This window comes from Lissotriton vulgaris, chromosome 6 (genome assembly GCF_964263255.1).
Source record: "Lissotriton vulgaris chromosome 6, aLisVul1.2, whole genome shotgun sequence".
Lineage (NCBI taxonomy): Eukaryota > Metazoa > Chordata > Amphibia > Caudata > Salamandridae > Lissotriton > Lissotriton vulgaris.
The window spans coordinates 1,228,842,754-1,228,869,125 of record NC_141694.1 but is presented as its reverse complement, the minus strand read 5'-3'; the positions used below and the strand labels follow the sequence as shown (position 1 = coordinate 1,228,869,125).

At 43.4% G+C, this 26,372-nt stretch overlaps 1 protein-coding gene and 1 long non-coding RNA gene across 2 annotated transcripts in view; both read right to left on the bottom strand.

The window, feature by feature from the left end:
• Nucleotides 1–26,372, bottom strand: part of TULP4 (TUB like protein 4) — a 631,050-nt gene that overhangs the window by 500,393 nt on the left and 104,285 nt on the right. The gene's annotated exons all lie outside the window — the stretch shown is intronic.
• Nucleotides 17,632–20,809, bottom strand: LOC147708664 (uncharacterized). The gene is made up of 3 exons (XR_015296512.1): nt 19,958–20,809; nt 18,764–18,805; nt 17,632–17,986 (listed from the first exon to the last, which is right to left on the bottom strand). It is a non-coding gene; the product is annotated as an uncharacterized LOC147708664 (long non-coding RNA).

Below are 26,372 nucleotides of genomic sequence, written 5' to 3'. Positions count from 1 at the left end.
CAAACCCTGTATAAAACGTCGCTATATTCACACATTGGGAGCTACAGCATTTTTTCATCAGACTTGCATTAAACTGATTCTAATATATTTTTGGTACAAATTACCAACTCCTTTTTGTTGTCTTTAATTTTGTACAATCGATGTATCTTTTATTCGGCAGGTCTGCAACCATGCTGTTTCTTCGAAATAATAGAGCAAACCACAGAGGATTTAAATGGGAAATGGGTGTAACCAAATAACCGGTTCTATAAGTCAAATGGATATTGCAAGTTGCCTCGGAGTTCCATGAACCTATAAATGAACGTAGCCTTTGATCTCGTTCCCCTATTTGGTCTGTTTAACTTACTATACTCTTCCAACGTATGACGAGGGTACTTTATCCTATATATGATTCTGCCACACTTTCTAAGTGGAAATGATTTTTTGCGAGTTTTAAACTGCCCTTTGAGAGTCCTAGCTCTGACTGCTATGGCTAGTAGACGGTAATGCTGGCCCATATCCCTTGGGATGGAGGGAAACCTTTTACAGTCACATGAAGCCTTCAAAGTATGCATACATCAAACACTTGAACAAATTCGCTGGAGATCAGTGGATGTTTTGTCTGAGGGAAGAATAAGGGATGTACAGGATTTCATTGCAAAACATATTGCACCCAGTGACAAAGAAAGACAGAATAGTAAAGCATTGAGGGGGGTGCAGAACAGAATCAAGACTATGCCTAAGCAGAACCTGGACAGAAGCATTACAATTTGCCTCTATTGCAAAACATCCCCACTAACTCTTTCTTTGGTTGTTAAACGTTTTGATTATTGACGAATGCCTAAGTAGAAACACGTTTTAGTTTGTGTGTATCCCCTCACTCATTTACCCTTTATGGAGCACTGTCAGCCTTGCTCGTGGTTCTGAAATCACAGCTTCTATTACTGTCTTATGGCAGCAATTACTAGTATCTCACTGGTGTCCGTTCTCTGAGAAACACAGCCCCAGGTCCTTCATCCGGACAACTGCTGAATTCTTCAGTGACAGCTAAGAGGTGGTCAGTTGGAAGCCAATAGAAAAAAAAAATATGAAAGAGCTCATTTTAATAATTAATGACTTTACCTATAGCCAGTATGCACCATAACTTAATTTTCCCCATTTAAAACACGGACATCAATGGTTTGCACCATAGTGCAAGCAGTGCTTGTATCACAGTTGTTACACAAAAGTGTTGTATCAACTGGTCTCTGCTTCAGCAGGGGACTTTAATCCCTTCGCCAGAAAAATCAGAAAGGCCTCAGGAGCAATGCACTCCCCTCAGGCCCCCGGGGATGTTTATCCAAGGTACACAGCTCATGTTGATGCTAGTTTGTTGGAGTTTGATTGCAAGACTCGGTTTTTGTGGGTGTTCTCATTGCTTAGCTTGGTTTATTGGGATTTACAGGGACGGTTCTTGCTGTATTTCAAGCAAACATGGGCACAAAACAAATGCATGTATTACGCTTTTCTACCCGATTTGAATTTTCTGCTTATTTTAGTTTTCTGGTGATGCTGGGTGCCAAGTGTGTGACCAGTGGGGATGGGTGTTTCACTGTTCATCATCTTTCATCTGCTGGCGAGAAACTTTAGATTCGCACAACCTCCCTGCCTTGCTACTGCTCATGGCCATCCAGGTCGTGCTCAAATCTCAGCTTTTCAGAACCTGTTCTTCCTCATGACTCGGGTAACTTTCTTTGTGGAGATTGCTATGCACCTCGATAAACCTAAACATGTACATTCATATCAAGCAAGTGCTTGACAGACTCGCCCATACATATGGAATTCTGAAAATGTTAGCATTTTTGATCTATGAAGGAAATGATGGACAAATGCAAAACAATGTGTTTTTAATTTCCGTTCATGTATTATCTACTCTCTATCCAACAGTTTTAGGAGCCATGACTAAAATATCATCAAGTTATTATTAATGTGGGGCTGTCCCTGGGGTCTACCTGCCTGACAGCAACGTGATAGTGGAACAAGTCAGACCTTTTCCTACTGTCGAATTTCTCACAAGGGCACTAAAGCACCTCGGTGGCGGAGTGAAGTGAGTTTTGGGGGTTGGGGGGAGGGTGGATTGCAAATGCAACTCCAATCCAATTGTTATTATTGTTAATTAACAATTAACAGTCGTATCGCTTCGCAATCCAGTTTGGTAGTCCGGATATCATTTGCTCACCGCTTGTATTATCTCTGAAAATATTTATTATCAGTGCGCATAGCTATTGATTATGAAGTGCCCAGATGCCACGGGGCATGCCCTTGGAACAGATAGTCTAATATATTTTCACCGACTATATTAGACCAGTCTAGACAATCCATCTTGTCGACATATATTGCATTTGTTGGGTACATCCTAGCATAAAAGGTATTTGCACTATAAATCAATACGAATGCAGAGGCACAGCTCTAAGGCTAATGAACCTGCCTCATGCAGCAGCAGTCGCTAGCCTTCTGTATACAATTCAGAGGTTTATGGGGCTGGTGGGAACAGCTTCGCAATGCCCGAGTACGCATTGGAGTAAGCTCGGTTTTAAAGCCCATATTTTCCTATACATACAAACACTGTACACATAAAATTGGCGCTGCATGACCACGCGCCGGGACACACAGTGAAGTGAAAAATGTGGCCTTTCATTTACTCGTTGTGAAAATAACACTCATTCTGTTCAGGGCTCGAGTCAAGGTACCACGCTGGTCAGGGCTCGAGTTGAGGTACCACGCGGGTGGACAGCGTCCCCCCACTTATTTTACCAGGGGGACGCCGTCCCCCCTGCCAAACAGCTAGACTTCACTCTCAGGCCACTGGGACGAGATCGGCTGCGCACCTTTCGTGACGTCACTTCCTGTTGTGATGTCACTTCCGGTGACAGCGTCCCCCCACTTCTCTTTTTAAGACTCGTGCCCTGATTCTGTTACTTTCCCACCTGTAACACAAAGGGAACTTTTGTTACATCGAAGAACTGGCTGATAGTGAGGGAGTTGCGAGCCGCCATCGCAACATATTCCTCCACTGCTCCGCCATTAGGTAAGAGTGGTTTTCATCGCTCATTGCATTAGAAAACAAGCATTTGCGAGAGTTTGAGCTATTGGCATTGTAAATGAAAACGCCTTTTCTTTATGTGTTTTGAAAACTTGCGAGCGATGTGTAAACACGCACTTTGTAGTTGTAGTAGTTGCTTACGAGAAGCGAGGCTGACAGTAACTGCGCCTCTTTTACTGCCAGCCTGGCTTCTTGTAAGAAAGGACTATACGTACAAAGTGCATGTTTACGCACCACTTACAGGGTTTCAAAACACATAAATAAAAGGCATTGTCAACTACAATGCCAATTACCGACTAGCCTTTTACTAGAACCATATTTTTATATAACTTGTTTGATTACCATCGGTTCCCTCTTACTCATTTTAGATTACATTTTGTTCATCATCTAGTAGCAGTTCCATGTACAAGTTCATATGGTATCATCTTTATCCCTTTTAGCTGTGACAACTACTCATCCCATGTCACTTTGAACTTTACTATGTTTTGCACTTTCTATAAAAGACTAAGAAAGCTTTTTGTTGTTCCCATACTCACTGATAAACACTTTGCACAGGTCCGACCCGCTCTGTGTTATTTAACGCTATTACTGGCTCTATTGACTTGTTCTAACATAGCTTATTTTTTTTATCTGGTGCAGTCCGCCTGAGGAAAACTTTATTTGTTGTATAATGTGTATTCTCATGGGCTGTTCCATTGCTGTTTTTAATCTTGTATTTTATTTTTGCTTTTTTGTTTTTGATTTTTATAAATTGGTTCTGTATGTGTGTTCTCTTATGTTTCCATGTGAACCCGAATAAAGATCGATGACTGACTGACAGCTAGCTTTTTTTTTTAGTGCTTCATAGCACGTTTGCGAAGTTGAAGCACTGTAAACAACAGATGATACTATTTCTCAGTTTGAAACTACTCATTCCATCGACCTCAGAAGGAGGAAAACCTGTTGACCTTGGCTGATCTGAGCTCTTGCAGTTTGATGTAACACACATAAAAGGAAACTGTATTATTACTTAGAACTACAGTTCAGCTGAAGCGCCCAGAGATTTCTAGCACCTATTTTTTGTTGTTGTTAATGGTGTCCTGGTTCTCTTCAGTGGTGCAATTGAACTCCTGTTTGAAAACAACGATTAAAAGCAAAGCATCACGTCCTTGGTAACACAGAGTCCTATTGGAAGCTTATCTGTAGATTTATTTTACTATGCATGGTGGCATAAACAAGTGTTGTTTGGTAAGTCAATGGAAGCCAGTCACCTATATATAAATGAGTTTTCTTGCTCTTTTGTGATTGGATTACATAGGGTTTATCTACCTATCTAAACAGTCATGTCTTCTATAGTTTCAGGTTGGTTAGCATGTTGTTCCTAAATTTGAAATGCAAGTTTTATTGACCACACTTAATTAATAATTGAAGCAAAGTCTTTTTTTGCCAAAGTAGAGACGGTGCAGAGACCTCGTGTTCCCTAATGTGTGGTGTGATGTGTGCTGGGCATGGGAGGGTCAGGACAAGTCTGGTTGCTGCATTTTGGACAGTCTGCAGTTTTCTAGTGAGCTGGTTGGTTATCTCTGCATACAAGGTGTTCCCATAGTCTAGTATTCCTGGTGTTGTTCTTTAGATTTTCTTCATCATCCTTAGGGTATTGAAGCAGAACGAGGCTACACCATTGCATTTGGGCGGCCATTTCCAGTTGGTGGTCTATGATGATTCTGAGGTTTCTTGCTTGTGAGCTAGATGTGGAGGTGAGTCCGAGGTCTGTGGGCCACCAGGTGGAGTCCCAATGGTAAAGCAACTTTCCAAAAGACCGCAACTTCGGTCCCAAACATTTTCAGTATTCACAAACTATCAGCCTAGCAAATTTGAAAGTCTGAAACCAAATTCACTTAAACTCTCTTTGGGCAGCTCAATGACTTGAGCAGATACTACTGAGATCTGTGCTTGGCCTGCAGGAGATAGGTTAGAAACCCGGCAGGGTCTACTAATGTAATGGGTTCAGTCTGTGTTAACGACACCCACACCACATTTGGTGTTTGCCTGTGCTATTTCCACTCCAAAATCGGAAAGGAATATATTTCACCACGATCACGCATCATTACAGCAGTCAAAACTGTTAAAAGAGATCAGACACGTATTAACAATAAAGTAGCTTTATAAAGAGAATAACAGCATATCCATTTGATAAATTAACTGTCCAGTTGAAGTAAAAATGGCATCCATGATGACACAGAGCCTGCCTTCACGAGCTCGCCACAATCTTTCGGACATCGGCATTGTTTAAAAATATACATCAGGTGCATGTAATAACCACAAATCCCCTAAAATAAAAGTACCAGGAAGCAAAATTTAAAGGTACCCACGTGTTTTTTATCTTAAACAAGACGTTCCGTTCGCAATGGGGGCGCCTGCGGATGACATCAGCTGGATTTTTCCCCCCGAGAGAGCTTCGGGCAAATTGTGCAGCCCTGGCACCGGCGAGTGTGTGACTGGTCCCTTTGATCCTAGGGAAGGGGTTTAGTTGGCAGCTGATGCTCTGCTGGGCACTTGTGCTGTCCTGTAGTGTGGTCCTGGTAGTCGGTAGGACTTTCTGTGCCCCTCCCCCTCTCTTTTCCTCATTTCCATGGGGTGGTTGTGTCAGCTTTGTTGGGTGCCCTGACGAAGCGAAGTTTCCCGAAATGCATTGGGACATTTTTAAAATAAAATCGTGACATGTGGACTGATTTTTCGTCTCTTGCGTACTGATTAACATTACATATGGCATTTTGATTTGGAAAAAGAATGTATAAGCATTGGAGTAACTGAAGAGGAAAACAAAGATGAATCAATGGCAATTTGAATGATTGGATTCATTCTATAATGGTCGTGACTGGGCAGTTGGATTGGAACCCAGTGAGGTTCCTTTGTGTTCAGCTTTGTTGGGTGGTCATTCAGTTCTGGATCTAGTTTTAAGTTGCTATTAGGGCAGGTGGCAGAAATGGAGGAGCTTGCGACAAGCCGGAAAGGTTGAGGGCCTCGCAGAGTAGTCCTTGCAAAAGGGAACACAGGGGATTGATGGCTGAGTTACGTGGGAAGGTCAGTAAATGGATAATTGTTTGAGGAGTGTTCTTGTTGGGGAGGGGTTTAATAGTGGGGGGTAGAAAATTCTTTGTATTAGTGAGGCAGGGTTTTGATCATTTCATTTGTTGCAATGTATATAAGTTTCAGATATGCATGACTCTCCTCATTAAGCAGTCTTTTACTCTCACCTGGGCCTGGTTATTCTGCACTATTCACCCGACGCTTTTCATCATCTCAATATTACTCTCATCCCATCCAACCTTCCCAAAATGTATTTTACATAATGGTATCGAATCCCATGAAGAAGAAACGAGACTGTTGAAATCTCCGATGATCACGGCCACCATGTAGCCACACCCACGACACATAGCTGCACAATGTAAATACAAGTGATGAATGATCTGTCACTGGTGACGTTGGGAGAGGAACAGAGAAGTTTGGCAGAAAGCGCAAGAGCATAGTTTTGCTGGATTTGCACACAGCCTAAAAGTAACAATAAAGCTGTGTGGGACTCAAGAGCAGTCTCAATGGGCATCATTACAGGTTTTCACAAGCACTTGGACTTCACAAATGCCTTGAAAGCACAAATATAGCCGCCATTAGACCACAACCTCACCTATCATCTGCGCACATAGCATTTAGCACTAGCAAATAACCCTATAGCATATATTGGGGCATATATTGGGGCCACACTTGAGCAGCATTTTTATAAATTAAAGGTATGAGGAATAGGGAAAAAATGTAAAGCGGAAGTGTATATTGTGGAAACATTTTGTAATACTGAAAAATGAGGCAAAGACATTTTAACCTATTTTGCTGACGCAAATGGCAAGACTACACCAGAAGCAACATATGCCGACTCCGTGTCTGACTCACTAAGCAGCAACAGTGACGCATGCACAGAGATTAACAATGTTGTAAACTCAATTTGACGCATACTACTGCCGATGAACCGTTCAAATTATTCCGCCCACACACGAACTGCTCCTGACAAGATATACCCTAAACCAGGGAGGCACCTCCTGTACAGTAGACAGGCCACCAAAACTCACTTTTAAAAAAAAAGGCTACATACAGAACCCTCCCTTCTCTTAGGTGTACATACCATCCTAACTCGATGTGACGTGTCAGCAAGAGAGGCCAAAGGAGTATCAAACAATGAATAATGAAGTCAGATATAAGCCATGCGTTGTGGCTTCCAACGTTATGTACCACCTTAATAGAAGACATGTTTGCTTTAGTTGCCTATATCATGGGTAGTTTAAGGATTTAGCTGTGTATTCACATTCAAGTCTAGCAAAAGTGCATTGTATGCTATCAGGCCCAAATGCACACCTAAATAGCGACACAGCATCTTCGGCCCTCTCGATCAAATGCATAAGGGCCGATTAAGTATATGGCAGATACGACCTTCCCAGGTCTACCAGAGTCCACTTTTCCAGGCTTATTCTTCTGTCTGCAGTGACAGCATCAGATAGTGGATGACAGCAAGTACCAGCAGTCATGCTGGTAGTTGTGCTTGTCCTTTTTTTTTGGGTCATTTCTCTGCAGGAACTGCCAAAAAAGACTAGGAGAGCCGCTGATGACATGGGTGTTTCTAGTTTTGCCCTCTGGTGCCATTTGTTTTCTCTTGGTGTTCCTCACACAGGGAACAGGCTCAGGTTCTTCTTGTGGACATTCTCTGCTCATGTAGGTTCCAGGAACCCTCCTTCCCTCTCTCAGCAGGTAGGCAGGCTTTTAGATACCAATAATACTTAATTTGTGAAACAAGAAGTGTTGGTGCCCAGAGCTCAGCTCAGAAGGACCGGCCGGTGCAATAAAATGGAGATGCGTCGCATACAAAGGCTGCATGGTCCTTAAACCACCTTATGCCAAAAAGGTAGGCCTGGCCAAGAAAGGTATTCACTTACCCTTTCCACCACTAAGAAAGAACCAGTCAGAAATCCTTTGCAATAAAAGAAAATTCTTAAAGGAATTTCTAAAAGTAACCCTGTCTCCATGTTTCTCACTTCAGTGTCTCAATCAGCACCCTCCAACCACAAGAAAGCAGGTAATACAAATACACTGTCTGGGAAGCTATTGTCATCTACCACACACACATGCATGATATGCTTATTGTACACACACTCAACATGCACATGAGATGTCCGTGCAAAGTTCCTGGTCTTGCGTACTTTACAATGAGAGGAGTCAAGACTACGCTCTCACCGGCAGTGAGAAAAAGGTGTTGTCACACTACAAATCATAAAATACTGTATGCTACCACCACCTTTTTACGTGTTACATCTATGACAGGGACAGAAGCCCACTGTCTATCAAAAGGGCCCACTTGGAACGCCACTTTAAGTCACAGGAGGACATGTCCTGGATCTCCCATTGTTAAGGATAGGTCCGCGCTAGATTAACACGCTGCCAGGGCCAAAATAATCGTCAGGATCCCAGTTTCACATACAGTTGGGCACTAAGGGCAGGGGTTGGACGCCCTTTTACCATGTATACAGTATATAATCCATCCCAAAAACAAATAGCAGAGCCTTTCCCTTCCAAGGCTGGAATTTTGCAAACCTTCCCTGTTAAAAAAAAAATAATAATAATTATCACAGCGTTTAGATTACGGAAACATATATGTATCCAGCCTCGGATTGGTAACGCGGGCTCTCGGGCAATGCCCATGGAGCAGGTATCAGTCTTCCAGCTGTGGGCTGCTTTTTCGGCCAGCCTGGGGTCTGTTTTGGGTGGTGTCGGTGTTCGAATACCACCAGCAGCCCAGTGGGTGCCCGAGTGGCCTTTCCAGAAGTAGATGGGCGCCCATTACCTCCCTTTTATCACCCGCAGAGGTGTCACTCCCTTTCTCTCGCTGGGCCGGCCCATTAATATATGCATATTGAGCGGGACAGGGGGTCTGAGCAAACGTGGCCTCACTTGTTTTCAGGTGTGTTTCAACAGTGTAAACAATTCCGTGCATTTTTTCAACGCCCCCACCCCTTTAAAAAAAAATATTTTTTAAATCGCTGAAGCAGTGTTTTGCGGAAAAGCAATATGGGCGACTTTTTTTTAGCTGCCCGGGCCGATTTTAATCCCAATCCAACCCTGTATGTATCTGACCAACATTATTAGAATTTTAAACATCATGGGCACCTGTGGCTTCTCTGACGAGGAAAGCTACTGATCTTCCGCTCAGAAGCAATTTCGTTGTGCCCGCTTCACTGAGACCAAATCTATTCCGTTCTGCATTTAAGTGCAAAGTAGAAACGCCGATGAAAGCGTCAGATAAAGAGATGTGAAGATATCCGGCGCGAGGACAGCATCACAGAGGCCATTTTCCCCGTAGAGAGAACGTGGTAAGTGCTCTCTCTGCTTTGCCGGTTTGACATGCATACGACGGGGCTATCAAATCCCCTACTTCACAGCCGTGCATATTTATGACCAACTTCAGGGACTGCTGCACATCTTTAAAGCCATCCGCGCTATTTTCAGCTCCATCAGGACACTGTGCTCCTTTTCTATTCAAAACAACCTCATTACTTCGCCCATTTCAAGTCTGGAACTGCTGAAGCAGCAAAGTCAGGACACCGACTCCCTTTTCGCACAATTCGCCTCGGCGGGTAGGCGACGGCGTATAATGACAGGAGAGACACCGACTGGAGGGAAAGGTGTACCAGTGTTCACGGCAGGGCAAATCCAGTGTGACCATTCAAGGTACACTCCCAGTAAAGTTCTGATGTATCTGCTCCGATATCAATCACAGACAATGCAGATATTTCCGGTTAAACTTGCTTTGTGCTCCAAAGGTAAATATAGGAGTCTCAGGTCCGATCATTTATTTTAGTAAAGTAAGTAAATATCTGTATTGTTTTTCTAGGATGAAACCATTGCTGGGAACAACCCATCTCGAAAGTTCTCTTAAGATCAGTCTCGAACAATACAGGTGCCTTCTTTCCAGTTTTAATTGCCTGTTCACGTACGAACCCATGCCGTATACACTAACATGGTTTACTACCTTACTTTGGGGCTCTCAAGCAGGTGAGCAACACCCATTGGGTTCAACGGGCTTTAGCCTCCCCCCACGTCGTGTGTGTCAGCCCGGCTGAGACAGCTTCCCAGGCACACACACAGTTTTTGAGCTGCCAGTCACTCCCGGGTACTTCACAGGTCTTTAAAAGACCATTCACTTGTTTAAGAGGCTTTGTTGTTTTTTCACCCCCCTTCTTAGAGCCCCTGCATCTCCACTCTACCTATGGCTGGAAGAATTAGCCCCCCCCCCCGAAATTTGTATCAGCCCCTCCCGAAATTTGGCTCTAGTTGCGCCTCTGCTCTCAAGTATCTGCTGAGAAAATCAACAAGAAATGAGAACGAGCAACAGCTACAAGAACAAAAGACAGACCATGAAGACCAGCAAAAATGGCAATGAAATGAGTTTCCCTCGCCTCTGCGCCCCTAACCGTGTATGTACACACACACACACACACACACACACACACACACACACACCCATACACACACACACACTCACACACACCCTCCCCTCCTCCACCCCCTACCTCTCTCTCCTACCCACTGCTTGACCAGCCATCTAAAAACACTCTACGACCTCTCCGAAAATACTTCAATAGATGGATGCATATCATGAATAAAGTTATCAGTGAGATTGGTCAAAGCCAAAAGAGTGGACCCTGCACATCTTTTGTAGGTTCACACTACCATTATTCATGATTTGCTGTTGAGTAATTTTCCTGATGCCCCTTACCACCAAGTAGCTTCTAACGGTTATATGACAGAGGCACACTGGGCTAAACCACACATGCCTCTACAACACTGCCCCAACACGAATGGCATTCCTTTACCACACAATTTTGTGGTAAAGGCATGACTGGAATGGGGATGTGAGGTAAGGTTCATACCCCAGCCCCCCGCCCTGAGCACAAAAAACTACCCGAACCCCCTGAGCCTAAATCTATCCTGACCTCCCCCGAGACCTGAACACTACCCAACCTCTAGAGCCCTAAAAACAACCCCAACCTCCCTGAGCCCTAACAACTACACTGAGCCCTAAACACTACCCAAGCTCTAAACACTACCCCGAGCCCTAGACACTATCCAAGCCCGAAACACTACCCTGATCACCCTTGGGCCCTAAACACTACCCGACCCCTAAACACTATCAGACCCCTCAAGCCCTAAATACTATCTGACCCCTCGAACCCTAAACACTACCGACTCCCCACTGAACCCTAAAAACTACCCCGACCCCTAAACACTACCCAACCTCCCCTGAACCATAAACACTACCTCGACCCCCACACACCATAAAACTACCCTGACCAAACTTGACCCTAAACCCTCCCCCGAGCCCTAAACAGTACCCAACCTCCCCTGAGTTCTGAACACTACCCGACCCCAACAAGCCCTAAAAACTACCCCGACCTCACCGACCCCTAAACACTACCCTGGCCACCTCCATGAGCCCTAAACACTACCTCAACCCTCCTGAGCCCTATAAACTACCCTGACTCCTAAAAACGACCCCAACTCTTAAAAACTACCCCATACCACAAAACCCGGCCCCAGCCCCACTTGCCACACAGCGTCCACTCCCGATCCTTCCTCTTCCTGTGCCCGCCCATCGCAGCATCTAGATGCTCACTGCCTTAACCCCGTGTGGTTTAGGCATATGCGTGGTTAAAGCAAGCATGGTTATGCTAGCGGGGGAACAGCACACGTGGCTCAACCCGTGTTATAAAGCCTGTTTCCCATCTTCTAACATCTGTCACTATAATAACACCACTTTATCATTTGGACTACCAGATAAAAAACACACCAATCACATAATCAAAAAGGCATCAATTGATACCCACCTCTCTACATAGTAACAGCTTCTATAGCCATACTTTAATAACACCTGAAAACCAACAGCCTGTTAGGTCACCAATAATCTGCTTTCAGGCAATGCAAGGAAACGTGCACTATTATATATAAACTAACATCTACTGACAGAGTTAGACAAGAGAGCACTCTTTTTAACCGTCAGCTTCCGTTAACAGTCAGCCTTAACCCCTTCGCTGCAGTGGCTTTTCCGCCGCAGCGCTAAGGGGGCGGGGCCGCGCGGCGCTCACACGCTGGTGACGGAATCACTCTGTCACCAGCCTCGGGTGAGCTGTGCTGATGACGTAGCGGTTCCGTCATGGCCCCGCCCGCTCAATAGAACGCCCAGCGCAGGCGCGGAATCCGCGCAGGCGCGTTGGGCGGGCCATGACGGAACCGCTCCGTCATCAGCACAGCGCCACCACGGCTGATGACAGAGCGGTTCCGTCATCAGCATCAATGCGGTTAAAGTCTCCTTTTAAAACTTGAACTAAGCGGCCAGGGTGTTTGAAAACACCCCAAGAGGAATTAAAGTCCTTATCCTATAGATAGGACTGAATATCCTTTTAAACCTGAAACACATACTTTACCATAATGTCCAGTGGAGTGCCCAAGGAGTCTGTAAATCCACCACTTTTCATCACTTACTGTGTCTGCCTACCGCATGATATCTTATTTCAAGAAGATCATGGCTTCCATTGTTACAAAGGTGACACAAATGTATTTTTAATCCAACTTGCTGGCAAAAGTATCAGTGATGTAAATTGCCACTTTTGTGGGTTTGGCCTATCCAGTTTGGGGTGATCTATTTTGGTGAGAGAAAACGTCTGCCTCATTTGATCCATGGGCTGTTCAAGTTTTGATAATGTTTGTTATTGCGTTATTTGGATCTGCCTTAAAAAAAGATGACAACTCTCTAATATCACTGACAGATGAAATTTCTTTAGCAATGTCATTTTCTGGATCAAACAGAATTAGCTAAGTCTAAAGAGGTTAAAGATTGAGGTGATTTTTCCAGCCTTTGTCAAAAGCATGCCTCCTAGATATGAAAATATTCGCCTTCAATAGGATCCTTCTTTTGTTGCAATAATAAATACATCATTGGAATGCCTTCTCTCCCACACACGTTTGATAGTAATAATGAAATCCAAAACACTCCTATGGTTGAAGGCTTTTTTTAAGAAGAAAAAAAATCATTTTTGTTCTGGAAATCATTTTGCTATGAATAATAGGATTATAATTAGGGTAAAGATTGATTATCGTGACAACAAAAACAAATTCTGCAACATGCACTGCATCAGAATTCAACTAAAGGTATGCTCTTCGTCTAGTTCAATTAGCTGCCAATACAAACACGAGTAGACTTTCAGATCTTCAATCACTGGACAAAATGTGTTAATACACACACTCGGATAGTCAGCACTACTTAACAGCCTCGCAGCAAAGACCATCAATTTCTTTTGCACACTGAGAAGAAGAATGCTTGCAGAGTTTTTGAGAAACAGAGGTGATTGGTCCCTCCTTTTAGACTGGCGTGAGACTATTCCATAAAACAACATTTTGAAAAGCAAATAATCTGTTGCTTTTTATTGGTTTTTGTCATGTTATTTCTAGCAGTTATTTATTTAGAAGATTATTTTGTGTAGGATTATTGGGCCATACAAGATTATTTGAGTTCACTTTAAGCTAGCCTGAACAGCACTTCGGCACCTACAATGCTAATCTATTAATAGATTATATTTTGAGCCGGATTATGCCATCAGCTGTTCAAGCATGGTGCCAAGGAAAAACAAAAAACCTTTGGGTAGCTGTTCCCTCCAAGTCAAATTGCATAATGCAGGGAGATCATTCCTCTGGTGGGGAGACAGGCTGTCCTGCAGGCCCTCCACTCCATATCTTCGGGTGTCTGCTGCAAGCACAACCACAACTGCAAGCACACTACAACACAATAAAACAAAAACTTTAGAACCAAAGCAGTAGCCTTATTTTCTGCCACCTCAAATACTCTCGCTCTAAGCCTCACTCAACCCCCACTCTGCAAGCCTAACATCTAAACAACAGCACAGAAATGATACTACTAAACATGTTTCTGTAAAAAAATACAATAAAAGAGCAGTACAACTGCAATACTACTATTCCACCTCGAAACAACTACATCACTAACAATATAATAATATATTTAAAATGTGAACCCTGACTGCAAGAGTGAATGAAACAACCAAAACATACACCACAGCAGGAGTCAAAGTTTTTACACTTGACACTTCTCTGATTGGAAGAAGGAACAAGGCAGCTCTATGATATGATGCATACTATTATACATCAAGCTAAGTTTGATAGCGTTTTTTCATACATAAAGATACTTTATTAAAAAAAATCCCACGCTCTGTCGGCTACTGAATACTACCTTTTTTTTAATTTCAACTTATTTTATTACATTTTTACTGACATGTAAGTTCGTTTTACAGTTACAGGGTATCAGCCCAACTTGGCTGTTGTTGCCATGGTTACAGGTAAATGGTATACATGTTTGGCTGCTACCCTTTACAATATCTTGCTAAGAGATCAAGAGCAGGTAAAAGGGAAGGAAAAATAATAGAAAAGAAAGAGAGGAGATAGTATACAAGAAGTGTGTTTTGGTCACGGGCCTAGTCTGGGCTTGTGGGCAGCCGCCCCTCTCAAGTGAGCTCACGGCGGCTCATGGGGTCCAGGTACTCGTCCAGCGATGTCCACATCCCCCTGGTAGCTGGTCTCCAGGGTGAATTTTACAGTTTAGTGTGTACCCCAGCGCCTTTTTTGCGAATACAATTTTTTTTCCCCAGAACGCCTTGATTTTGGGGCAGTAGAAGATAAGTCATGCTAGGTCCCCCATTTTCGTTGCCGCAGTTCCAGCACAGGTCGTTTTCCCTGAGGCCTAGCGTTGCTAGCCGAGCCGGGGTCCAGTAGGTCTTATGTAGTAGCCAGTATTTTGTCTGGGATATTACTGGGGAGATTTTGTTACGTGAGGGGGAAGTCCAGAGAAGAGCCAGGCCACGTTCACTTACTGGGGTCCCTAGTTGATTTGCCCAGTAATTTGATTTCCTATTGTTAATGTTGGTGGTGGATGGGCGTAGTAGTTTGTACAGGTGCGATACCTGGTGGCCTATTTTGTTGAGTTTCGCCATATATTGCATAATTGATGGATTGTGTTGTGCTGGCTTGGCTTTTGTTAGAACTGTTCTGATTTTTAGGAAATTATAGAACTCAATGGCTGGTAGTTTATGCCTCTCCTTTAGCGTGGCGAATGTGGTGGGTTTGCCTTCCTCCTCCAGTTGGGCTGGGTAGGAGATGCCTTTCATCTTCCATGCCTCTATAGACAGGCATTTCCCCTTGCTGTTGGCCCAGAGAGACTCCCACTACAGAAGCAACCCTGCAACCTCACCTCACACACATGTTCCTGAGAGGTAAAAGAGGACATGGCACACTTTATGTGGCATTGTCATCTGCATAATAAGTTCAAATCACACTCAATAGCCAAGATTTTACACAAAGAACAGTTAGAGAATGCAGTAGAGACATGTTTGTCTTCTCAGTGATTTTTCAAGTGTTACAACAAAAGTAACTGGTTTAGGACTACGGATAAGTTGGAGCACTTGGCCGAAGTTTCAGGCAATATAACAAGCTTAGCAGGAATTAGAAGCAATAGAACTAAAGGAAGAATTTCTGTATTGCACCTTTTCACAGTAAGGTTAAAAATGGGAGTGATTTTAACTGTATTTTAAAAAGTACCTTTGTGAAGCATTAAATATTGTACCACCATATTTAGATTTTTACACGGCAGTGATATTGTTTTTACATTAACTTTGTGACTAAGTGGGCGGTTGGCATTGTTTTTCTTTGTGTGAAAGGCAATTTTGTTTATACTAGAGCCAAAACCACTTTACAATAAATCTATAATTCAAGAAATACAAAAGACAAAGATGGAATGCTATCTTAGTGGTGAGATACTTTTTATTCACACTTCTGTACATGATGACATTTTCATCCTTGAATGAGTGAAAACATTAATTTATTTTTGCAACCATCTGATATTTTCCTGGCATTTCAGATGCTGATTAAATGTATTTAGTCCTCGCTTGCCTGCTAGACACAAAAGACATCGAGTTAAGCCAACTGCATACAAATCAAATTGTCTATGTGAAAAGCACTAAAAGGAATGAGCAAGAATGGGCGCTGAAGAAGATACAGGCCCCTCTACTTAAAGTCTCTCTAAATCCGCAAAGCCCATAGGTCTCGGCTCTAAAATGTCAAACTACCAGCTTTGCCAGAATTTTTTTAAATCTCATGCAGGCATTTGTATGAAGATGCATATGCACACATGCAATGGCAATTTCGGAAGGGTTTTTTCATAAAGAAAAATAATTATAAAATAAATGCAGGCGTCACAATGCAAGCATCGTGACACACTCGCATGCATGATGTAGTGAGCTGCTGGTCACTGTTCTAGTAGTTGTCTGTGCCAGCCACTCCCAGAGGGCTTCGTTACACCCCACACCCATCTCACACAGGCGTCACTGGACATGTGAGCCTGAAAAAAAAGGGGCGGGCGCATGTGCCCTGGGCCAGTTCTACTCACCAACTACCTGCATCTGTGTGGTCACTCATAATGCATGGGGGTCTAGAGCCCGCACCATTACACATGCGTCGTGATGGCTGCAGACTTTTTGTATTTACCACTCAAACATGATGGATTGGTAAATTAAAAGAGTAAAAGTAAATACATAAAATAGGACGAACAAAGCTTAAACAAGGGTTGAAATCAGCCAGGTAGCGTTTCGCAGCTGCTGGACCCGCTTAAACAAATAAATAAATAAATACAAACATGCATGCATATATTATATACATACATACAAATTCACACAGGGAGTGGGTGAAAAGTGAGACAGAAGGCCAGCATTGGGGAACAGGTAGACAAAAAGAGTGCAAATGAGGCGCAACGGTTATTTAAAAAAGAAAACAAAAGTGGAATGGGGAGGGGTGGGGTAATCAACAAGGAATGTCGGGTGGCAGAATTTTAAAGACTGACGCAGCACAAGGGGGCGCAAGCAAGAACGCACATACTCCCCCGGGTGCTTTAAGAAATAGTAGTTATTTTCTGAATGCAAGCAAGGTCAGCAGTGGAAGGATACAAGTCAACAAAATAGAACACTGCAAGATCGAAATGCTCTTGTCTGGGCCAAACAGCTGAATAGAGAGGAAAGTATTTGAATCAGGAACAGGGAAAATATTTATTTAAAATCCAACACACAAAAAGAAAATGCAAACTCTAACTCTAACATATCAAAAATTCCTATGTATTCAGGTTATATAAATACAGAAACTAAGCAGGGCTATGTGAAATGGATTCAATGAACAGAAATTCATGATCGAGAAAATAATCTGAAATACACAACACAAAGTGGACAGGGAAGGGCAGATCTGTCCATGTTCTTTCCATAGAGTCGACTATCTCGATGATATCACAGAAGTCAGCATGTCTGTTGACAAAACTCATGTTAACTTTGTTGCATCATTTACCGATACATTATGGATGGGTAATAGTTCTGAGTTCAGAGACAGATTACATCATTGTCCTGATGAGACCTACTGAGTGACGCTAATAGGGTCAAATCATCAACATTAGAACTTTGGATCATTCTTATTTGGAACTCATGAAGTCCATGACTATGAAATGGTTCTCAGTTTTTAAATGTTGCATAATACAAAACTGACTTTATACACACATATATCTTAATGAAATTTGAGTATGAATAAAATAAGTTCAAAAGATATGTCTTCATCAAGATAGGTTGTCGTCAAGATGCAATAATGCCATATTGATTAAATGTTGGACATTTAAACTCAGGCAATGGAATAATGGTAATGAGTATATCCACAAATACAGTCATAATGCAGAGGACAGTTGTTTAGTAGATTAGAGTTTCTAATGTCGGAAAATTCTGCCTATCCAGAGATTAACATCTTTGGAGATTAAGTCTGAACGTTACTTAGAAGTGATCCTACTCCAATCCTTAAATGGGAATCTGATGGTATTCCTTTTTACTGTAAAATGGTACTCGCGAAGACCAAGGAGCGCTATTCGTAGTGAAGTCAGTTACTGTATAATCGACAGACATTATGTGGCTTATCAGAGGCCTTCAGTGTACAAAACAATAGTCTTGGTCAGCTTTTGAGTTAGGGATAAAGGTTTTTTATCATGTTAGTAATAATGTTAGTAATAATGTTGGTTGTATAAATTCTATGCACGTTGTGATAATAGAAATATTCTCTTTATAACTGTATTTCAGGAAGTAAATTGTGTCTCCTGAAGAAGGCGGTCCCCTGCCGAAACGCGCGTCGAGTTTTTATGCTTGTTTCATTTTTGTGATTAATTGTATATTTTTGCTAATATATTGTTTTACTTTGTATATTATGCAATTTATGTGAACCTTTCATGATTTGTGTATGTAATGTTGTTATAGATATTTTTACCTATTCATCATATTATGTGACCGTTGGTCAGTTTCAATATGGTTTTTAATACATAAAAAATAAAAATATACTTTTTATATACCTTTGCCATTCACTTCCATTGTTCCTTCTTGATAGCTGGCCCAACTTATATGTACACTGACATACCTAGACATCCTAGGAACTTTTTCGCATCTGTTGCTACCCTGCCCTAGGAGTCTATAGATTTTCACTACCCAGGGGGTCCTTGTTGTTCTCAGTTGGAAAATTCTGCCTATCCAGAGATTAACATCTTTGGAGAACGAGGGGATGTTGAATTAATGGAACACACCCATTCTTTGAACTCTATAATTGTCACGTTTTAGGCACTAACTATGGGAACTACATCCCCCAGAATGCCTGCTGTATAGTCTGTTGTTTGTTCTTTTCATCAGTCCTTTCTCTCTCGCTATATCTTTCTCTCTCCCACTGTTTCCGGTGCTTGTCACCTGTGAGCCTGCCTTTCCCTGAACCAGAGTGCTTGTTTTGGACTTACGGGGCCAGTGGTTATTTTCCCCTGAAGATTTGGTTGTTCGGAATTAAGCGGAGCCGAGCAGAGACGCGCTGAAATCCTTTTCAGCTCCGCGGCTCGTCAGTGCCCTTTGACCCCGTGAGCCGCGCTGAGAGTCTGCGAGGGAGAGTACGCCCGCTGATTCCGCGGTAACGTTGTGCTCTCTGTTTCGCAAGGATTCGAGAGCGAGAGAGAGAAGGGACGCCGGCCCGTATCATTACCTCCTCCCAGTACTTAAAAGAGGTAAACGGGTTTGTTAGTATTGCACCCTGGGAACACCTTGACTCTTCTCTCTCGTTCTCACTTTTATGATTTTGTTTAATCCAGCCTGGATATCAGTCTTCCTTGGATTGCCGAGAGGCTCGAACTATGTACATGCCTACTTGCAAAGGACAATAGAAATTGTGTATTCATATCCAGTGGAAATAAGGAGAATTGGAGCAGGCTTGTTGAATAACGAAGAGACATCAGTGAGAGAGCACATTACCTTCCTGTATGTGCATAAGAGACTAAGTTTCTCTGGAACTTGTGTTCTTTTTTTCTTTTTCTTTATTTTTTCCCTTTTTGAGCTTATTTCTTCTTGGGTGTTTGTGGCAGCTCAGATCAGCGAGTACTCTCCTCTTCTTCATACCTCTAATTATATTGGTCCCAGTGAGGGGGAGGGAGGATAATATTTACAAGTGTTTCTCGTGTTTTCATGCAGGAAACAGAATGCAGACTTAAAGAGGAACACCTAACCTGTCTTCGCCTGCAGTAGATGGTTTCTGGCTGCCAGTCTGTTATATTTTATTTCTCCACTTTTCCCCTTCCCTGGGGAGGTCCTCCTAGAGGAGTGTTATATCTATGACTCACCTGGGGGGCCGCTCCTAGGGAGGAGGGAAACTAGCTACTACATCGCTCCTGCTGTACCTGAATCTTAAGGTTAGTCAACCTGCCTAGTTTGTGACAATAATGAGCAGGCACAATCATTTTGGATTCAGTTTAAAGTCAACTTGGATAACATGTTTAGGTGTTCAGTTCTTTGTCGGGATTATGTTTCAAAGAGAACAGTTAATGTATTTTGTGTGGCCTGCTCCGTAGGGATCGTCTAGCTTGGACAATGGACACAATTATCATCTGAGTGCCCAGAGGCGCTCTTTTAGGAGCCCGCCTCTAATGAAGAATCAATTGACACTCATTAAATTCCAGATCTCAAACTTTGAACTCGTTATTAAGATGTGGGGATATTCCTGATGGTCTATTTTTAGGAATGTACCCGAAATACGATGCTCAAACAGGAGAAAAAGGTTGCAATTTAAGATGAAAAGTTTCGAATTTGTATTCTACAAAGAAACTGCTGGGACTAGACACAGATGACACACGCATTAAAGTAATAAAGGCTTTAGAGAAAACAAGATGTTGAAATGTTGAAACCACCGTTTCTACTGCAATCATTACTTTATCCTCTATGAAACGTTTTAGCTTGCCTGTGTCATGACGAAATGAGAACAAATCAGTCCAGCCTTCCACCCCCTGAAAGAAGGAGACTGTATGAGCAGTTATAGTAGATCCACACTCTATGAGAGAATGAGTATTTCAAGCCATTTTACTGTATTGCTGGACTTCACCGGTAAGGTTGTGCCTGCATAAACCCTCTCTACTACAATGAGCTTGGGCTGCTCTATGTATGGCTGCCAACTTGTATAATGGCACAAACGAGTTAACAATATACTGAATGCTGTCTGGGGGCCATAAAACGAACAGTGTATATTTTGTTCTCATGCATACATCTGCTGCAAAGGACAAGTCACTTACCATTCAGTAATACTCTTTCTGGTAGAGACGATCTAGCCGCAGATTCCTCACCGTTTGAGGCAGCATGACAATCATTCTGAAATACAAGAGCTAGCACAGGGCCAAGTCTTCAGGCACACCAAAGAGGACTTGTGCCACTGAATCCCAAAGGGCGTGAGATGGGTTCCAACAAAAAGCTGGAATTAACAAATTTGAGGGCCACAATGGTAGAAGAAAAGACCTGTTTATCGAATGCTTCAACTCGCATAGATTCCCTATCATAGGAATGGTGGAAAATGTTTTTGCATTAGAGTGGCTAGTGGAAGCCTGCACCACTAGGCTTTACGTCGAGGGGTGCTGCGAAATAAAAGACAGGTTACAAGGGGCAGGGAGATGTCGCCTGTCAATTTGTCTACTGAATGGGGGCCCAGAACAAGGTTTGACCCAAGCCCCCAAAAAGGTATCCGTCAGAACCCCAATAAAGGGAAGAAGGGGCTCAGAAGAGGTTAGCCCCAGTTGGAAGACTTCCATCAGAAAATTAGTTTTGACCTCTAAAGTAGGGAGCTTGAGGTCAAAAACATCCGACGCCTTACGCATTACCATAGTGTAGGAAGAAGATTCTTCTGTGGCTGGGCCAGGGGAGATAAAAAGATCTTCCGCTAACTCTTCGCACCAGTAATCCTCTTGGTAGAGCTGAGCAAACTCCTCAACTGGGCTACATCGATTACAGTCATTATCCGAGTCAGTCCCAAAAAGGGAACGCAAAGAGTGTTGATGAGCCTCTGGTAATTCAAGTGGAGAAAGCAGTGACTCAGGTGGATATAGGCACATCGTCAGTCAAGGTCAGACGGGCGTCAGAGAGGGCAATTGAGGGGCTTCTTTAGGTGGTGAAGTTAGCATGAACGTTCCCGGGGTCGATGTGGGTCATGTCACCAGTAGAGGAGTTAGAAGCATGACAAGTGAAGCAGGTCTAGAATGCGTAGAGAGTGAACCTATCGAGGGAATACTCGGTGAAAGGCCTCTCAGCTTCGTTGGCTTCGAATGCCTGCCAAAGGAAGTCAACAGGGATCTGAGATCCGGAGGATGGTTGAGTGGAACTCTCCGATCTGAAAGAGGGTGCCTTAAGGCCTTGGCTTGTGCGGGAATCAGCAGAAGGATCGCTTCGAAGTCAGCCGACTTCGGAAGAGAGATTGAGAAGAGTGGGGCTGAGCTATGCTTGTGTCACGAGAGCAGAGCAGAATCCCAATTTGATTTGTTGTGTTTCTTATGCCTTTTACCTGAGGACTTAAACCGTGACGAAGACAGACCTCTGGAGTGGCTCTGTTGACTCCGGGAATGGGATAGAAGGCTGGCCTTGGACTTGGAACGATCCTGTCACAGAATCTTCTAATGTATAGTGATAAAGTTTCCCCTTCGGGTTCATCAGTGTGCAGTTGCCAAAGGCCTTGAAGTTGTGGCTCGACCCCAGGCACACCTGATGGGAATCCGTCACAGACATTTGTTTGCACCAGTTGCTACAGAGCGGTCATTGAAAGGGCTGACATTCCTTGCACACTAGAAATTCTCACTGTCTCTTGGGAGTGCACAAGAGAAATAAAAATTCTAATTTTGGGTATAAGGGAGGCCCATGACATTGGTAAGGAATGGACAAGTAATCCCCCTCCTAGGACAACTGGAAGTAATGTCAATAGTATGTATTTCGTTGTATTGGTTGCTCAAACCAAAACAGTGTAGTGTGGTAACCCTCAGGTGCAATCAGTTTAATTCAAAACTGTTTTAATGGCAGACTAATAGTGCGCTTCAGCAGAACTTTTCACCACGTTGACAGAGTAAGAATAGAAGTAGTTTAAGGCTAATGCAAAAGTGTCCCTCACAATCAGTATTATTTTTAAATGAAAATCTGCATTTGAGGATGCAAGTCCCTCATGAATGGTCTGTGTAAATCCTGCCGCCATTTTGTATGTTCTGATCCGGCACGTGATCCTGCACCTCAAGGCCAGTGGGGGATGTTTTACAAGAAGTATGAGCGTTGGACTCAATGGACTAAAGATGCACCAACAAGGCCACGGAAACCGTCACAGCAGAGCAGAACTACGGATCCAAACTCTGGCTATGGGAAGACTAGTGGCTGGTGGGAGTCCATACAGGAACCTGTACTTCAGAAGGTTGGGCGTTTTGATAGTCTGGGTTAATCTGTACAGTCCTACATAAGCAAGAGCCCTCGTCCCTTCAGGAGTGAGTGGTGTGAAACTGTGATTACATGTGGTGTGCATGTTGACAGTGCGAGGAATGATATGTCCTCTGCGCGGATACACTGCATGTAGCACAAAATTATGCTTCCATAGCACAGGGTCAATGCCTTGCTGGCTTTTGATGTAAATAAATAATTTACTCTCTTAATTTCTATGCAGGTAAGTACTTAATCAATAATAACTCAGATCGGATGAAAAAAGACAGAGTCCGTGGTGTTAGAGTTCTAAGGGGTTTTATTCCTCAAAAAGGAATGGTCATGGCCAAGATATCATGTTCTGACCACCACAGGGGTGTCAGAAGGGATAGAGCGCTCCCATTTTATTAACAGTACATAGCTTATATACTTATTGTACACCATTGAAAACAGTATAGGAGGCGTAACAGCTGAGAGAAGACAAGATAACAGTATACACGTGGTACAAGTGCGTAATCAAGAGGCGTGAACTAGAGGTGTGTGCTAGAAAACGTCACAGGTAGGTGTCACCAAAGGGGTGGCACTAACAGAAAATGTTGCAATGTCAGCAGAAATCGGAAGCTTGGATGCGCGCGCAGCTGCATGACGTGTAATTGGAGGGGTGCAGGGGACTTGACATTTACACTGACGGAAAGAGACAGAAGTCTGGCATGTCAGATCAACTTGTGCTTCTATCATATCTGATATCTGATGTTTAGGAACTAAGCTATCTGGGCAGAAAGGTCTCTAGAGCAGAAGCTATTCTATACTTGCTGTGAGTGCGTGTATAAGCGCCTGAGTGTCTGTATGAGAAGCGTGGGGCATGGGGCCTTCCATGGAAGCATGGCAACAGAAGCTATGAATTACTTGCACAGAGACAGGTCGGCCCTTTAGCCCTGCAGCTAAGGAAGGATGTTTACTGAAGCTAGCAGGCAGGAATGTATTTTCGGGGAGGGAAACAGATAACTCGAAGGTTATAGTCAATCTTGGCAGGCAGCGGGCTGAGCTGAGCACGGAGGGCCGCGCTAGAAGTAAGTCGGAGTTCACGGGTACGGGGGCAGCCTGGGCAGAGGCCCTCGCAGTCAGAAGCCAGAAAGGAGGCTCGGTGGCAGAGATTCAGGGCCTACTTCAGCCAGGGCTGGAAAACATAGGAGTATACTACAAAAAGACGTTGGCATAGCATACTTAGGAACGGACCATTCAACCCATTCATGGTGGGTCTGAAAGAGGACATGTTAACGTTGGACGCAAACATATTTGCGTCTTCATAGCTGGTACAGGAGGGAAGTTACATGCACTTTAACTCGTACATGGAGTCGGTGGGGTACGCGCTAGGGAACATAACTTGACCAAAAATCTATATTACCTCATTCCCTCATTGTTCCCTACGGACCCTTCATGATATATCGATCCTCATGAATCGATCAGTCTGTTCTTGTAACATTATATGTTCATCTTTCTTTCTTTGACTGTTTGAGAGAAAACTGGAATGTTCAATGCACGATGTGGCACACAGTCCACATATCGCTGGCCCACACTGTAGGCACAGGCAGCAGCTGAATACTATAACAAGGCCAATGCCTAGGAATGATAAGATCCTCCATCCCCAAGCGGATAACGTTGTCCAGAACCAACCGGACCAAGTCCAGGTGCCTGGATTCTGATGTATTTGATTTGCAATTTTATGCAGTCGGGTAATAGCTTGATAGACAGATGGTGCGTTTTGTGGAATGAAAACACAGCAACTTGACCCGATGACCTTACAGGCTCCACCTCTATCTGCCAAGATGACGTCAATTACAAGACGATTTTGAAGGACAACAACCCGTATAGCAGATTGCTCCTCTGTTAAGTTACCTAAGGCGGAGGCAGTTTCATGTACTACAGCTTCAAGTGTTCTGGTTAATCTGCGTATTAATTTACTGTTTTGGACAGGTCCTAGAAAGAAAAAAATCCTTTATTGAAATCAGTGTACTGTTCCCATGCCGTTTCTGTGTAGTCGACAAGTGGAATATCTCTTTTGGGTCTATTCTGTACTAGATTCGTATTTCTATGGTAATCAGGGGGAGCTAGAAAAACAGGTGGCAGGAGGAATGCAATATAACAGGTACCATCCCAATCTGGAGGCAAACGTATGTATGCGGTATGACCACAAACAAAATAGGAGTGACTGATAGCTTTGAAGGACGATTTACCCTGATCACTGAATTCGACCACAGTAGTGCATTTACTATGACCTACGTGTACTGAACCTTTCTTCCGGACACATAATTCACCTGTGACTGGTAATACTAACATATGGGGCAGAACTGGAGCAGTCTCGGATTTAACAGTGAGGATCATAAGGCTAATTGTGTAATTACCTAATCCATATACTTCATTTTCTAGATCAGTTCCTATTCGAGTGGGAAGTCCCTCTTTATCAGGATAACAGACATTGAGCAGGACTAAGTTCAGGTTTCCCCAAACCCAGCCCCCATCGAAAACAGCAATATCAGATCTAAGGAATTAATTATTTTAAACCATGCTCCACAGGAGCCATTGTGAGTGAATGGGTACGGAAAGAGGGGCAGAGCTCCCTTGTAATTCTGGAAGGGAGGGAGTCGGCCACATATCCAGCAGTCTGTAGCATTATTTGTCTGATGGGAGTGGTGTAACATACTAATGAATGTGTTATTGCGCAGCGCAAGTCTGTAAGAGAGTTCGTGTGCAGGAAGTTCACTAAAAGTGTGTTCAGCAGAGACATTGTAGACAGGTTGTTCACGCCTGAAAATAGGCCAATAAATAGGTAGCAGAATACTGGCAATAATAATTAGAACACTTAGAAAAAACATTATTAATAACGTCACTATACAGTGACTACGTAGTGATTTGCAGTAAGTATTTCTTTTGACTTGTCTCTCTCTCTCTCTATCTCGATCTAGGGGATACATGTCAGAAACTATTTAACCGATTCACCTAGGGGAGGACTTAAACAATTAAACTGTCTGACTTGCTAGATCGGAGTTTCATGCGGTATTGTTCTTGGGGAGTCTTTTCTCGTTCGGATACTGTAAAGTCTTTTTCCTCAACACAGTCTTTGGTGGGGGTGGACGAGTCTCGATCAGGTTTCAGTCCAGAAAATTTCTTCACATGACTCGTGTGGACCCACCCCTTTCTCCCCTCTATCTTCACGGCGGTCCTCGTGGTGAGAAGGACGGTCTTCGGTGCTTTCCAGCGGGGCTCCAGCGGACTTTTCCGGTCGAAATTCCGGACGAGTACCAGATCCCCAGGACGGACCTCGTGCGGCTTTACATCAGTGTTGTCAGGAAAGGCTGCGGCAACCTGTGAACGACATGATTGGAGTGCAGACATCAAGGAGGCAAGGTAATCTGTCAACATAT